This window comes from Mirounga leonina, unplaced genomic scaffold (assembly GCF_011800145.1).
Source record: "Mirounga leonina isolate KUSES-001 unplaced genomic scaffold, KU_Mleo_1.0 Mir_201, whole genome shotgun sequence".
In the NCBI taxonomy this organism is placed as follows: domain Eukaryota; kingdom Metazoa; phylum Chordata; class Mammalia; order Carnivora; family Phocidae; genus Mirounga; species Mirounga leonina.
The window spans coordinates 12,835,670-12,848,626 of NW_023270504.1; the positions used below are offsets into that span (position 1 = coordinate 12,835,670).

Here is a 12,957-nt window from a genome sequence, read left to right on the forward strand (position 1 = left end):
GGGGGGGGGGGGGGGGGGGAGAGAGGATCTTAAGCAGTCTCTATGCCCAGGTGGGGCCTGACACAGGGCTCCATCCCATGACCCTGAGAACGTGACCTTAGCCCAAACCAAGAGTTAGATGCTAAACCAACTGAGCCACCCAGGCAACCATCTCCTGAGGACTTTTCTTAGGTGTTCTGTGTTGATAGGATTCAGGGTTGAGTAAAGGAGAGTAGAGAATTGTATGGGGAAGTAGAAAAATCGATTTTCACTGTTGACATCAATGTATCATATCACTTTCTAATCCCTTAATTGCATGCCCTTCTGGCTTTCCCAGGTCTCTTTCTGATTCCTGTTCAGAAATTCTCATTCTGATTTCTTCCTGGTAGTTCATTTAGTTTCTGAAGACCTCTAGAAGCAGAAGCTCAGGCTTTTCTGATTTGTCAAATTGACCATCTTGTTTTGTTGTGATAGGAATGTTAAGAATTTTGAAAGCTAGAATCTGACTCATGAATGAGGAAGGTTGCATTTAACTCTGTCTTCTCTGCAGTTATCCCAGAGGGACTAAGAAAAGGCACCTGTTCACAACCATCCCAGGATGATACTAGATAATATGGAGTCTCTACAACCTCTAGTGAAGCGCTGGTTATCTGCTTGTTTACCCAAATAATGGTGTAATTTTACTAGTGTAGGGTGTGCATGTTGCCGGGACTCCAGAGATATTGTGGGAAGGAAGCAAAATAGTTTTGGTCTCCATTTATGTAGATTTCAGTCTACGTACAGTTGGTCTGGTGTGTGTTAGTCTGCATCAGGATGGGTTTTCACTGATTTGGAATTCGGCCTCTGCCAGACTGGGATGGGATTTGGGAGGTGTAGTGCTGGGGGTGGTAGGGTAGGTAGGTGAGTTGGAGGAAGTGGCTGTGTTTCCTCTTGGTCTCATGAGCAGGTTTTTTGAGGGGAGGCATACCTTCAAATTCAAGTCTTGGTTGCACCTAGTAATATTTACTTGCAGAATTAGGATTTCTATCCTCATTGAGAAAACATGAAGCAGGTTCTACCTTGAGGAGGTTTTATTTTAGAAAGGGAGACAAAGGGCTTCTTCCAAGTAACATGCAAACAGAATACAGTACAAAGTAAGATCATAGGTGGGAGGATGCCTGTAAGTGATCCAGTTGGTGAAGTTCTCAGAAGACTCCTGGGAGCTAAGTTAGGATATTTATTTTTCTTTGGTATGAGCTGAATTTGGTTACTTCAGCTTTCTTTTCAACTTTTCAGGGAAACTATCTGACCTTCCCTTTTCTTTCCCCAGGAGAGAAGTTACACATTTATTACTATGGCAGTGGTTTTGCTCTACTGGCCTTTTCTGCACAGACCAAGACTGAGAATTATTGCTGTTAATTATTATTAATATTATATCTTAGTATCTACATCTGTATCAATATCTGTAGCATATATTTACCTGGATCTGTCTAGCTGGGCAAACTGTATTTATTAGTTCAAGGTGTGTTGGAGTTTGTGTTCTTGGTGGTAGGGCAGGGAAGGACGGCCTAAAAGAGGCTCTATTTATTGGATCATGGCTCAAGCTGAAGATGTAGCTTGAACTGATGTTTTCCTGGGAAACATTTATACACAATGTCAAGATGGGGTATTTACACCTCTTCCATGCAGACTTCTCAGGCTGACCCACAGTGCATAGAAGATTCTCACTCAGTCTTGCCAACACTGGAAAATGGGGTCCTTCCTACTCTTATCTTCCATCAACTAGGAAGCCATCTGGGATCTTGACATGCCTTTGCCTTGACTGTTCATTTCTGATTGAGGAATACCCTTCTTGGTTCATAGTTCATGTACCTTTATTTATTTTGGCAGGTAGGCAGGTGTTCATAAAATGCCCTTAATTGTAAGTTCCCAGAGAGGGGAATTCTCTGTTTGCCACCATTGTCTTGCACTGTGTGTAACTGAGTGCGTGATGATTCGGGCGTAATAGTGGTGGTGTTGATAATTTAGGGGAAATAAAATGTTGCTTTTGGATGAGTTCTTTTGCACAAAGAATCAGTGTGGTGCCTGAATTTTCTATTTAGAATTTGCCTTTGTATTCATTTATACTTAGTTGAAATCTGAACTTTCATAGATTGAATCCAGTCTTTCTCACTTAGAAACTTTTCGTGGTTCCTACTTGAGGGGCCATCCAATTTCTCACTTTAGACCCAACCCAAAGTATACTGAACCCATCTGTGTGGGAATCTGAAGATGGTAAGGAAAAATGGTAGCAAATAGAGAATTTTTTTTCCTTCTGGGAGCTTACTGTATAACGGCATTTCTCCAAATAAAGTAAAGCAGTGAAAGTAATAAAACTCTGTGTTGTCTTTTCAGTTGTCACACATCAAGGGGATGATAATGGAGCAAATCATAAATGTCACAGATAATGCACTTTGTCTGAACTGACTTGGGTTACTTCCCTTGTACTTTCACTTTGATGTGGTGAAAGAGACATGGACCTCAGTTCTTGTGCCAGATCTCTGACATCGCCAAACTGGGCTATAAAGCTTGGGGGTACTTCCTTGGCTGTGGCCAGTTAACTCTGTACCTCAGGCTTCAGATGGGGAAGGAAAGGCAAGCTGAAAGTGTCATCAGGCAGAAGCTCTGCTCCTGGACTCCACCTCATCACCTACTACTCCTGCCTTCTTCCCTAACTGCGATTGCTCCCAGTGCAAAGTTCTAGGCCCTGAGTTATGCCTCTGAACATTAATGAGGGGGAGAGCAGGGGACAAGGAGAGCATACTAGAGAGATCAGATATTTCTCTCTCGAGAAAGCTTGGGGGAAGGAGGGTCCTGTTGAACAGGGTTTGGAAAGAGTGTGTTCTAGGCAGAGAGGTTCAGTCCGTTTGAGGGCTGATGTTAATGCCAGCAAGATGTGCATGTGTGGGTAAAGATTTGTCCTGTTGAAGCAGGAGCCATGGAAAAGGTTAATGGTAGGCGTAAGTGGTAGAAGAACAGTGAAAAGAAAGACAGAAATATAATCTTAGAGATTTTGACTGAATAGAGAGCAGGAAACTGCAGGTTGGTTGGGAGTGTGTGTGTATTGGGCGGTGGGGGGGGGTTTGTGTGTGGTTCTTTTTAAGACTTGAGGAAAGTGTCATTTTCCAGAAGGAAGGTAGAGAGCACTCACACTTCAGTTATCTGGGGCAGTGTAGTAGTCAGGAAGAATGTGATTTAGGGCTTTATCCTGCTTCAAGGAAGGTCAGCACTCTCATATGGCTGTTGGGTGAATCTAAGTGAGAGCTGAGAGGATCTCATTGTTCCGAGTTACCAATTTATGGACCGAGAGGGTGGACCAGGAAGGCTGACTGTGGATATGCAGTGTTTGTAAACTGTAGGAACCTACTAGATAGAGGTCTAGTGTGGACACAGTGCTAAGTGTCTAAGTGATTTCATGTCAGTTGAATTGAATTTAGGGCTAGGTTGGCAAACCACAAATATCTGATATCAATGAGTTCAGTTGTAGTTTCTTAGATTTGTTCCAAATTTATATGCAATTTCCCTGAATAAAGTCAGGAACCTTAGAGGCAGCTTTGTCAATCCCTTTTTTTCTGAACATATTTGTTTTTTTTTCCATTTGAAATTAAAACGTAAAGGCAATCCTTTATCTTCTCTGTTGATCTTCCTATAGTAATAGGAAGCATGTTCAGAATACCCATTATTCCTTATCTCATGTCCATATTCATTAATAACTTTAAAAAAATAAGGAGGGGTGCCTTGGTGGCTCAGTCGGTTTAAGTGTCCCAACACTTGATCTCAGCTCACGTCTTGATCTCAGGGTGGTAAGTTCAAGCCCCACGTTGGGCTCCATGCTAGGCATGGAGCCTACTTAAAAAAAATAATAATGAAGAGATCTAAAACAGACCGAGAGGTCTGTACTGATGTCTGATGTCCACTGGCCTTTGTGCTTATATCCATGGGTGATTAATAAATATTAACAATGCTCTAGGTGCCGCAAGCTCTGAGCTAGTCACAGACGAGGGTCACCTTGGGAAACACCAATGCCCATTTTTTTTTTTTTTATATTCTACTAGGCCAGGTCTCTGGTTGTCAACAATAACCAAGCTAGAATGATCAGTCTTACATAGCTGAAGTCCTATTACCAGCATCACTCTGGCATTTTAATCAACTGAGCCACCCAGGCGCCCCACACTCTGGCATTTTAGCTCTGGAAGGGAGTTAATCATATTTTGGATGGCTGGCGAGCTGACATTATTCTGGTACTGGTTTTTCTGGGTTAAGGATATAGAGGACATTGCCATTCTCTGGCAAACATTCCAAGTCTAGGGAGCAAAAGGCCAAGGGAATTAGAAGGCTTAAAAAGATGTTTTGTTGGGGTGCCTGGATGGCTCAGTTGGTTAAGCGTCTGCCTTCAGCTCGGGTCATGATCTCAGGGTCCTAGGATCCAGCCCCACCTCAAGATCCCTGTTCAGTGGAGAGTCTGCTTCTCCCTCTGCCTCTCCCCCCTCCCCCTGCTTGTGCTCTCTCACTTTCTCTCTGTCAAATAAATACATAAAAAATCTTTTTTAAAAAAAGTTTTGTTGAACTATCCTCATTAAGCTGGCACCATCTATCTGCCTTCCTACCCCCCTTTGTCCCAGTTGGGGCTGTCCTTTGTGACAGATGTTTCCTAATAGTATATACAGGCAGCCTTGGTATATAGTATATACTGGAAGCCTTGGATGATGGCTGAGGTTTGGGAAGACCAAACCTGGAGGCATCCACATTGTCAGGGAGATTGCAACCATCTTCCTGCCATTGGGCTCCCATTTTAGAAAATGCCTGCTCCCCATCCCCATCTTTTTTTACACAGTGAGAATCAAGGTTTCATTTTTTAGTCTAGCACTCCTTAAATGCACTGAACATGGGTTTTCATTCTTCTTTTTGGTGCTAGAGATCTTTTATGCTGTATTTACACTAAAAGCCAAGCAAAAGGAAATGGGCTAAAGTTGTGGGCAGGAATTACAATTACATGTAAAATCATATCTGAGAACTATTGGAATAGGTACAGGGATGCTTTGGAATCTTTCTTGGCATCTAAACAGATGGTCCGGAGACATTTAGGCCCAAGATTAGGTTTGGATTCTAGCAGGAAACAGTTTAGATAGAGCTCTCCGATTTAATGATCGCAGTACTTCTAGCTTTGGCCCATCAGTGTCTATTTGGGAGGAAATGGATGACATCGGCAGAAAGTGACCTAGGCACAAATATGAGAACTGGTTCAAATAGTCCTTTATTAGCCATGCCCTATAGTCTTAACTCTTTGTGGAGATAGGGTGCTGCAGGAGAAAGAACATGGTCTTTGAAGAAACAAAGAACCAGCTTGAAATTCCAGCTTTTCTTTGTACTGGCTATGAGCTTGGGGCAGTTGTCTAAGCTCTCAGTCTGTAAAGTGGAATAATACTTACGTCCTTGGGTTGTTATGCAGGTTAATGAAATAACATCTGTGCATTACTTGCGGCTCATCAAATTCTTTTTCACCCCTCTGTCCATGTAGCCCTAAGTCTTGCACATATATATGGTACCCCTATTTGCCAGAAACCATTTTTCTCTGCCTCCAGGCTTTGCACCTGTTCACCTCTTAGAGTTCAGGCCTAGGGCCCTGGTGTATTAGTTTGTGGTAGTCCCACAAAATGACAATAAAAATATGGAGTTGTTATAACCATACTAACATGAGCCAACGTGGTTTCTTTCCAGGCAGTTTTCTTGCTGACAGTTTTGGTTGTAAATCAAAGACAAAGGAGTTCTATCTTCCCACCCACTCCTCTGATCTAATGTTCCTGATTTGGGGCTAGATCATTCTGGGTGGAATTTCGTTCTAACCAAAAGTGATGGCAAGCTTGTTTATAAAGGACATTTAGGGAAGGAGAAACCATAACCTTTACTACTGGGACATTGTTGTTTTCCTCCTACCTTTTTAGGTTGATAAATATCAAACCTACAGAAAGTTTTAAGAATAGTAGTATTAACACTCCTTTATCTTTCAATGAGATTGAGCAGTTGTTACTATTTTGGCACAGTTACTTGCTCTCTCCAATGTATGTGTGTGTGTGTGTGTGTGTGTGTATGAAATATGGTCTGATTCAAAGTTTACTAATTCCCTTATTTTTTATCCTAAAATTTTTCTCCCTGATCCAGGTGCAATCCAGGGCTCTGCATTGCATCTCTGTCATTTCTCTTTATTCTCCTTTAATCCACAACAGTTCCTCAGCCTGCCATTCCTGACATTGACAGTTTTGAACAGCACAGGTCAATTGTTTTATAGAAAGTCAGCGTTCTGTGGAAACCTGTTTTGTAGACTGATCATTTTTTTTATTTCAAGTTCTTATTTAAATTCTAGTTAGTTAACACATATGGTAAAATTGGTTTCAGGTGTAGAATTTAGTGATTCATCACTTATATCTAACACCCAGGGCTCATCACAAGAGCCCTCCTTAAAACCCATCATCCCTTTAGCCCATCCCCCACCCACCTCCCTCCAGCAACCTTCAGTTTGTTCTCTACTATTAAGAGTCTCTTATGGTGGGGCGCCTGGGTGGCTCAGTCATTAAGCGTCTGCCTTCAGCTCAGGTCATGATCCCAGGGTCCCGGGATCGAGCCCCTCATCGGGCTCCCTGCTCTGCGGGAGGCCTGCTTCTCCCTCTCCCACTCCCCCTGCTTGTGTTCCCTCTCTCACTATCTCTCTCTCTGTCAAATAAATAAATAAAATCTTAAAAAAAAAAAAAGTCTTACAGTTTGCCGCTCTGTTTTCATCTTATTTTATTTTTCCTTCCCTTCCCCTATGTTCATCTGTTTTGTTTGTTAAATCCCACATATGAGTGAAATCACATAAAGTATTTGTCTTTCCTTGGGTTACTTATATCTTATAAGTATAAGGGAGGGAGAAGCAGACCCCCGCGGAGCAGGGAGCCCCATGCGGGGCTCGATCCCGGGACCCTGGATTCATGACCTGAGCCGAAGGCAGACGCTTAACGACTGAGCCATCCAAGTGCCCCAGTATTTGTCTTTCTCTGACTGACTTATTTCCCTTAGCATAATACGCTCTAGTTCCATCCACATTGTTGCAAATGGCAAGATTCCATTCTTTTTGATGTTGGAGTAATATTCCATTGTGTATATATATACACACATCTTCTTAATCCATTTTTCAGTTGATGGACATTTGGACTCTTTCCATAATTTGGCTATTGTTGATAATACTGCTATAAACATCAGGGTGCATGTTCCCCTTCGAATCAGTATTTTTTTATCCTTTGGTAAATATCTAGTAGTACAATTGCTGGATAGAAGGGTAGTTCTATTGTTAACTTTTTGAGGAACCTCCATACTGTTCTCCAGAGTGGTTGCACCAGTTTGCATTCACACCGACAGTGCAAGAGGGTTCCCCTTTCTCCACATCCTAGGCAACACCGGTTGTTTTCTGTGTAGTTAATTTTAGCCATTCTGACAGGTGTGAGGTGGTATCTGATCGTGGTTTTGATTTGTAATTCACTGATGATGAGTGATGTTGAGCATCATTTCATGTGTCTTTTAGCCAATACTAACCCAGATATCAGATATGTCCTTTGTAAATATCTTCTCCCATTCCGTAGATTGTCTTTTATTTATTTATTTTTTTAATAAAGATTTTATTTATTTAGTTGACACAGAGAGATAGATTAACGAGAGAGAGAGAAAGAGCACAAGCAGGGGGAGCGGCAGGCAGAGGGAGAAGCAGGCTTCCTGCATGAGCAGGGAGCCCGATGCGGGGCTCGATTCCAGGACTCTGGAGTCATGACCTGAGCTGAAGGCAGCAGTTTAACCAACTGAGCCACCCAGGCGCCCCTCCGTAGATTGTCTTTTAGTTTTTTTGTTTTTTTTTTAAGTCTTTATTCATTTATTTGAGAGATTGGGGGGGGAGCACACAAGTTGGGCAGGGAGGGGCAGAGGGAGAAACAGACTCTCCACTGAGCAGGGAGACTGATGCAGGACTTGATCCCAGGATGTTGAAATCATGACCAGAGCGGAAGGCAGCCACTTAACCAACTAAGCCACCCAGGCGACCTATGTCTTTTAGTTTTGTTGATTGTTTCCTTTGCCGTGCAGAAACTTTTTAACTTGATGAAGTCCCAATAGTTCATTCTCATTCCAAAAAGCAAAACAAAAAAACCCTTCTTCTAGGAATCTCAAGATATAGTAGCTAATCAATACAGCTATATATTCATTTTCTCTGTCCTAAATGCCTCTTTTGGTTGCTTGCTACAATTATGAGCAGATCCTTGTCCTGTGTAGTGAGGGTTGGAGATGGAAGTGTGGAATCCAGGGACGCCTGGGTGGCTCAGTCTCGGTTAAGCGTCTGCCTTCGGCTCAGGTCATGATCCCAGGGTCCTGGGATTGAGTCCCACCCACATCGGGCTCCTTGCTCAGTGGGGAGCCTGCTTCTCCCTCTGCCTGCCGCTCCCCCCTGCTTGTGTGCGTGCTCTCTCTCCCCCTCTGGCGAATAAATAAATAAAATATTAAAAAAAAAAAAGGAAGTGTGGAATCCAGAATGAGGAGGCATATAGATCCTGGCCCAGCCTTCCAGAAGCTTTTAGACTATAAAGGAATTTAAGTGACACACCCAAGACACCACCAGATAGAAAGGGAAAATTAGTTTCAGCTGACCATCAGGACAGGCTGTGAGTGCTGGTGGGAAGGGGAGGAAGGTTGGAGATGGGGATCAGTCAGGATGGCTTAGGAAAGGCTTCCTAGATGCGGCGGGGGGAAAGGTTGTAGAATAGGGCTGAGAAGAGCTAGAGGGTCAAGACTGCACAGGAGTGAGGAGGGCATCCCTGGCAGGACAGGTAACTTACCCAGGCCAAAGACTCATCCCAGAAAGGGTAAGTCAGGATATGAAGAGCTGAGTTGGGAAGGAGGTGTTGTATCTGAGGGTAGGGGAGAATTAGGGCGGGGCTTTGACAGCTGGGTCAGAGAGTCTGCTGAATATAAACCATTGGAATAATTGCAGATTATTGCACAGAAGAAGGGCATTTCGGGACATGGTGTTTGAGGACAATGTTCTCTTTTTTGTTATAGGCTGGATTTCTGGTAAGCTCTCTCAGGATTCCCAATCATGGATTTGCTTTCTCTTCTATATGTTTGGTTGATGTTCATTTGTTTGTTCTGCCTGCTCCTGTGGAGTCATAAAACATGATTATTTAATTCCCAGATGTTTTGTTTTTGGGTTGCATCTCTGGTATTTTCTTACTTTGTCTGTAGGCCCACTGTCCCTCATCTTCGGTAAAAGTGGAAAGAGCACAAGGACCACCCTGCACAACACAGTTGAGGAAAACAGAAATTATCATGCAACCCTTATCCCACACTGCCGTTCAGATGGTCCTCCTCTGGAATTCCTGCTCAGCGTCCATAGATGGACTTCAGAAGAGTGTATGACATTTTTTTTTTTGAGGTGACCAACCTCAGGTGGGTCTGTGACTCAACAAATATGAAGAACCACTGTTGTGTCTTTGTTGAGAGGTGGTTGCTGGGGTGGTTCCCCAGAGAGAGAAACGTGGCAGAAGCATCCTTAGTGCCAACTGCAGGAGCCTCCAGGAAAGTTGAAGGGGCTGGAGAAGAATTGGGAAAAGGGAAATGGGTTCAGAGGGAACTAGTAGGTTCTTTCTTTGTATTCTCCATATCCTGGTGATTACAGGTTTCCGGTTCCCCTTCAACTTAAATCTACTGAGACCTTGTCATTTATCAGGCTCTGTACCAGGTGCTCTCACAACATTATCTCCTGCAATCCTGTGTTGAACCTGCAGTGCACAGAGTGGAGTCAGTCCCTCCCTCAGTCATGGTGTGTTTGCCCCATTGCTTTCTGTCAGGCCCCTTTTCTTTTTCTTTCTTTTTTTTTTTTTTTATCACGTTATGTTAATCACCATACATTACATCATTAGTTTTTGATGTAGTGTTCCATGATTCATTGTTTGCCTATAATACCCAGTGCTCCATGCAGAACGTGCCCTCTTTAATACCCATCACCAGGCTAACCCATCCCCCCCCCCCAGAACCCTCAGTTTGTTTCTCAGAGTCCATAGTCTCTCATGGTTCACCTCCCAGGCCCCTTTTCAATGCATTTTATTTTCCCCTTTCATCCTTATCTCTATTCTCATTTCCCCTCCTCACTGGAGGCACTTACTTCAGTATATTTAACAAATGTTCTTCCAGTCCATGTTCTACATTGGTTTTCGATACATTCACCCATTCAACAACTACAGTGCCCAATTGTGTGTGCATTCTTTTTTTTTTTTTTTTTTCTTATTTCTTTATTTGACAGAGAGAGAGACACAGTGAGAAAGGGAACACAAGCAGGGGGAATGGTAGAGGGAGAAGCAGGCTTCCCGCGGAGCAGGGAGCCCGATGCGGGGCTCGATCCCAGGACCCCGGGATCATGACCCGAGCCGAAGGCAGATGCCTAACGACTGAGCCACCCAGGCGCCCCTGTGTGTGCATTCTTAATTCCACAAAGATTGCGCTTCAGGGTGGTCCCCAGTGACGCTCCCACCAGCAGTGTGTGATAGTTTGTCTCTTCTCATTGAATTCTCGTGTTGACCCAGTGAGGGAGGTCAAGTAAGGTTCCCAGTGGAAGAAGAGACTGAGGCTTAGAGAGATTAAGCAAATTACCCAAGTTCATGTAGTCACAAGGAAGGGCCAAGGCTCACATCCAGAATTGCTGACATAGTGTTCATTGATCTTATCTCTAGAGTACCCAGCACTGCCTGTTCCAGATGGGGCATCTGTAGACAAAGATAATAATAATAATGATAATAATAATAATAATAATAATAATAATAATAATTATTATTATTATTATATTGAGCCTTGCATTTCTCGATGCCTGGTCTAACACAGTAAGCCTAGGACCCCCTCATGTGTTAGCACCAGCATGGATGAGAGTGTCTAATTAGAGTCCTTAGCATTTCAAGGTGAATCATATGGAATAAAACTGTTTTCATTGTCTCATGAGAGTTGGCTAACAAGCTCGAGTTTTAATGGATGATTTTGAGCCTGCACATTTATAAAGACTGATTGATTTTCAGTGATTTCAATATTAAGTACTAGGTAGATAATATTAAATCCATATTGTTTGCTACGCTTTGAGCTAAGTGCTGTACAGACATCATTTCCCTTACTCCTCATAGCTGCCCTGTGAGGTATCTACTTTTACTCCCATTTGACTGTTGTGACAACTAAAGCCCCAAGAGGTGAACTAATTTGTCCAGAGTCACCAGGTGGGAGGTTGAGGTGCGATTTGAACCTGAACAGTCTACCTGCAGAGCCTTACTCCTAACTAGTAAACTGTACTGTCTTCCTGTGAAGGAAGCTTTTAGATTCTCTTCCCCTTGAACTTGAGGACAATTTCTTGTCAGTTAGGATGGTTTAGAACAATCATGGGAAGTACAGGGCTAGTGGACAAGAATCTCCAGAGGGAGAGGATCTGAAGTTTGAAAATGTCCCCAGGTGTCTTCATTATGCCTCCCTCTGTCCCCTGAAGTGAGAACCTCCGCCTTAGGACATCCCACCTGGATTATAGGGCTTGAGCACGATGCCTTCAAAAAAGTAGGGATTCTCGAACTGGGCGTGGGTGGTTCATTGCCTGTATTTTTAAACAAGTGTCCTCAAAGGCAAACAATTCTTATCACTTATGTGTGGTTTTTACCTGCCATGAATGATGTATGGTCAAGGTTTTATCACAGTTGGTTTCCCCTTCCCACTATCCATTTTGCTCTCCTTCCACAAGGAAGGTAATACCACGTATGCCTTTACCTGAGCCAGGTTTATAAAGGTTGCTTGGCTACAAAGTATCTATCTATCTCCATGACCAGTAGATAGGAATTCTGGATTATGGCCTCTTTCAGGTTTCTCTTCTCAGCATGGTCATTTGTTCAACAAATATTTATTGAGCACCTAACTCACAGGCTAATGGAGGAGACAGGCAGCTGACCTGGAATTTGGATACATTAGGATCAGTGGCACATGGCGGAAGCCGGGTGCTAGGAGAGCACATGGGAAGGGCAACATAAGGGTCAGGGGAGGCTTCCTGGGAAAGCAACTGCGGAGCTGGGAACTGAATGAGAAGTGGGGGTAGCTAAGTGAAGGGGCCAAGGGGGCAGTAGAGGCAGGGGAACAGGGTGAATGTTGAATTTCTTAGCTGGAGCAGGAACTGGGCAGGGGATGAGGCTGGAGGAATAAGCACAGGTCAGATTATGAAGGAAGGAAGGAAGGTCTATGAAGGAAGGGCAGTGTGGAACCACGGAAGGGTTTGAAGCCTGGTCATGGGTCGGGGACACCTCAAATAGCGTAGAAAGATTCCATAAGTTAAGAATTCACCCTCCTTATCTTGTGTGCTTGTTGGTAAATCGTAACATTGGAACTGGTGAGTGGCAAATAAGGAATCTAGATGGATTTATAGACAGAAGGTCTGGCCCATAACCCAATGGTTCCTTTTGATCATCTATAGAGTAGACTTTCCAATTTTGACTTGATCTTTCTGTCTTTAAAAACCTCTGACAGCATTTCCTAAAATTTTCTCAAAACCAAAGGCTGAGTAGGAAGGAGAGTGGGGGCTGCATGACTTTGTTCTCTCTGTTGTCCACTTCTCATTTCTGGGCATTACTGTGAATTGTTCATCCAAAGCCTTGTTCCCCTTGTGGAGGGAGCCATTTGAATAGCAGCAGGGAGAAGGGGGAAGATGGAACTGCATGCAGGATTCTTTCATTAAGAAAACATTCAGCAGCAGTTTGAGTTAAAAATAACTCCTTGTGAAAAATTCATAGGGGGGTCACAAGTGAGTGTTTTAATACAGGCTCACAGAGCAGGGCAGATTCTCCAGGCCCTGGCAGCTGACGTCCCAGATGGCTCAAGGTGTGTAGAGAGCACAGCGTGGCCAGTGAGGAGACTGTCTGCAGAAGTGCGCTCACC

At 43.5% G+C, this 12,957-nt stretch overlaps 1 protein-coding gene across 3 annotated transcripts in view; it reads left to right on the plus strand.

Annotated features, from left to right (window-relative positions):
- LOC118025592 (cationic amino acid transporter 3-like) overlaps positions 1-12,957 on the plus strand; it is an 84,736-nt gene that overhangs the window by 68,381 nt on the left and 3,398 nt on the right. The window contains exon 2 of one of the 3 annotated variants that reach the window (XM_035028106.1): positions 9,256-9,459. The exons of the other annotated variants lie outside the window; for them this stretch is intronic. The gene's annotated coding sequence lies outside the window, so the exon portion shown is untranslated. The remainder of the gene's footprint in view (positions 1-9,255; positions 9,460-12,957) is intronic. 3 annotated transcript variants of the gene reach the window in all.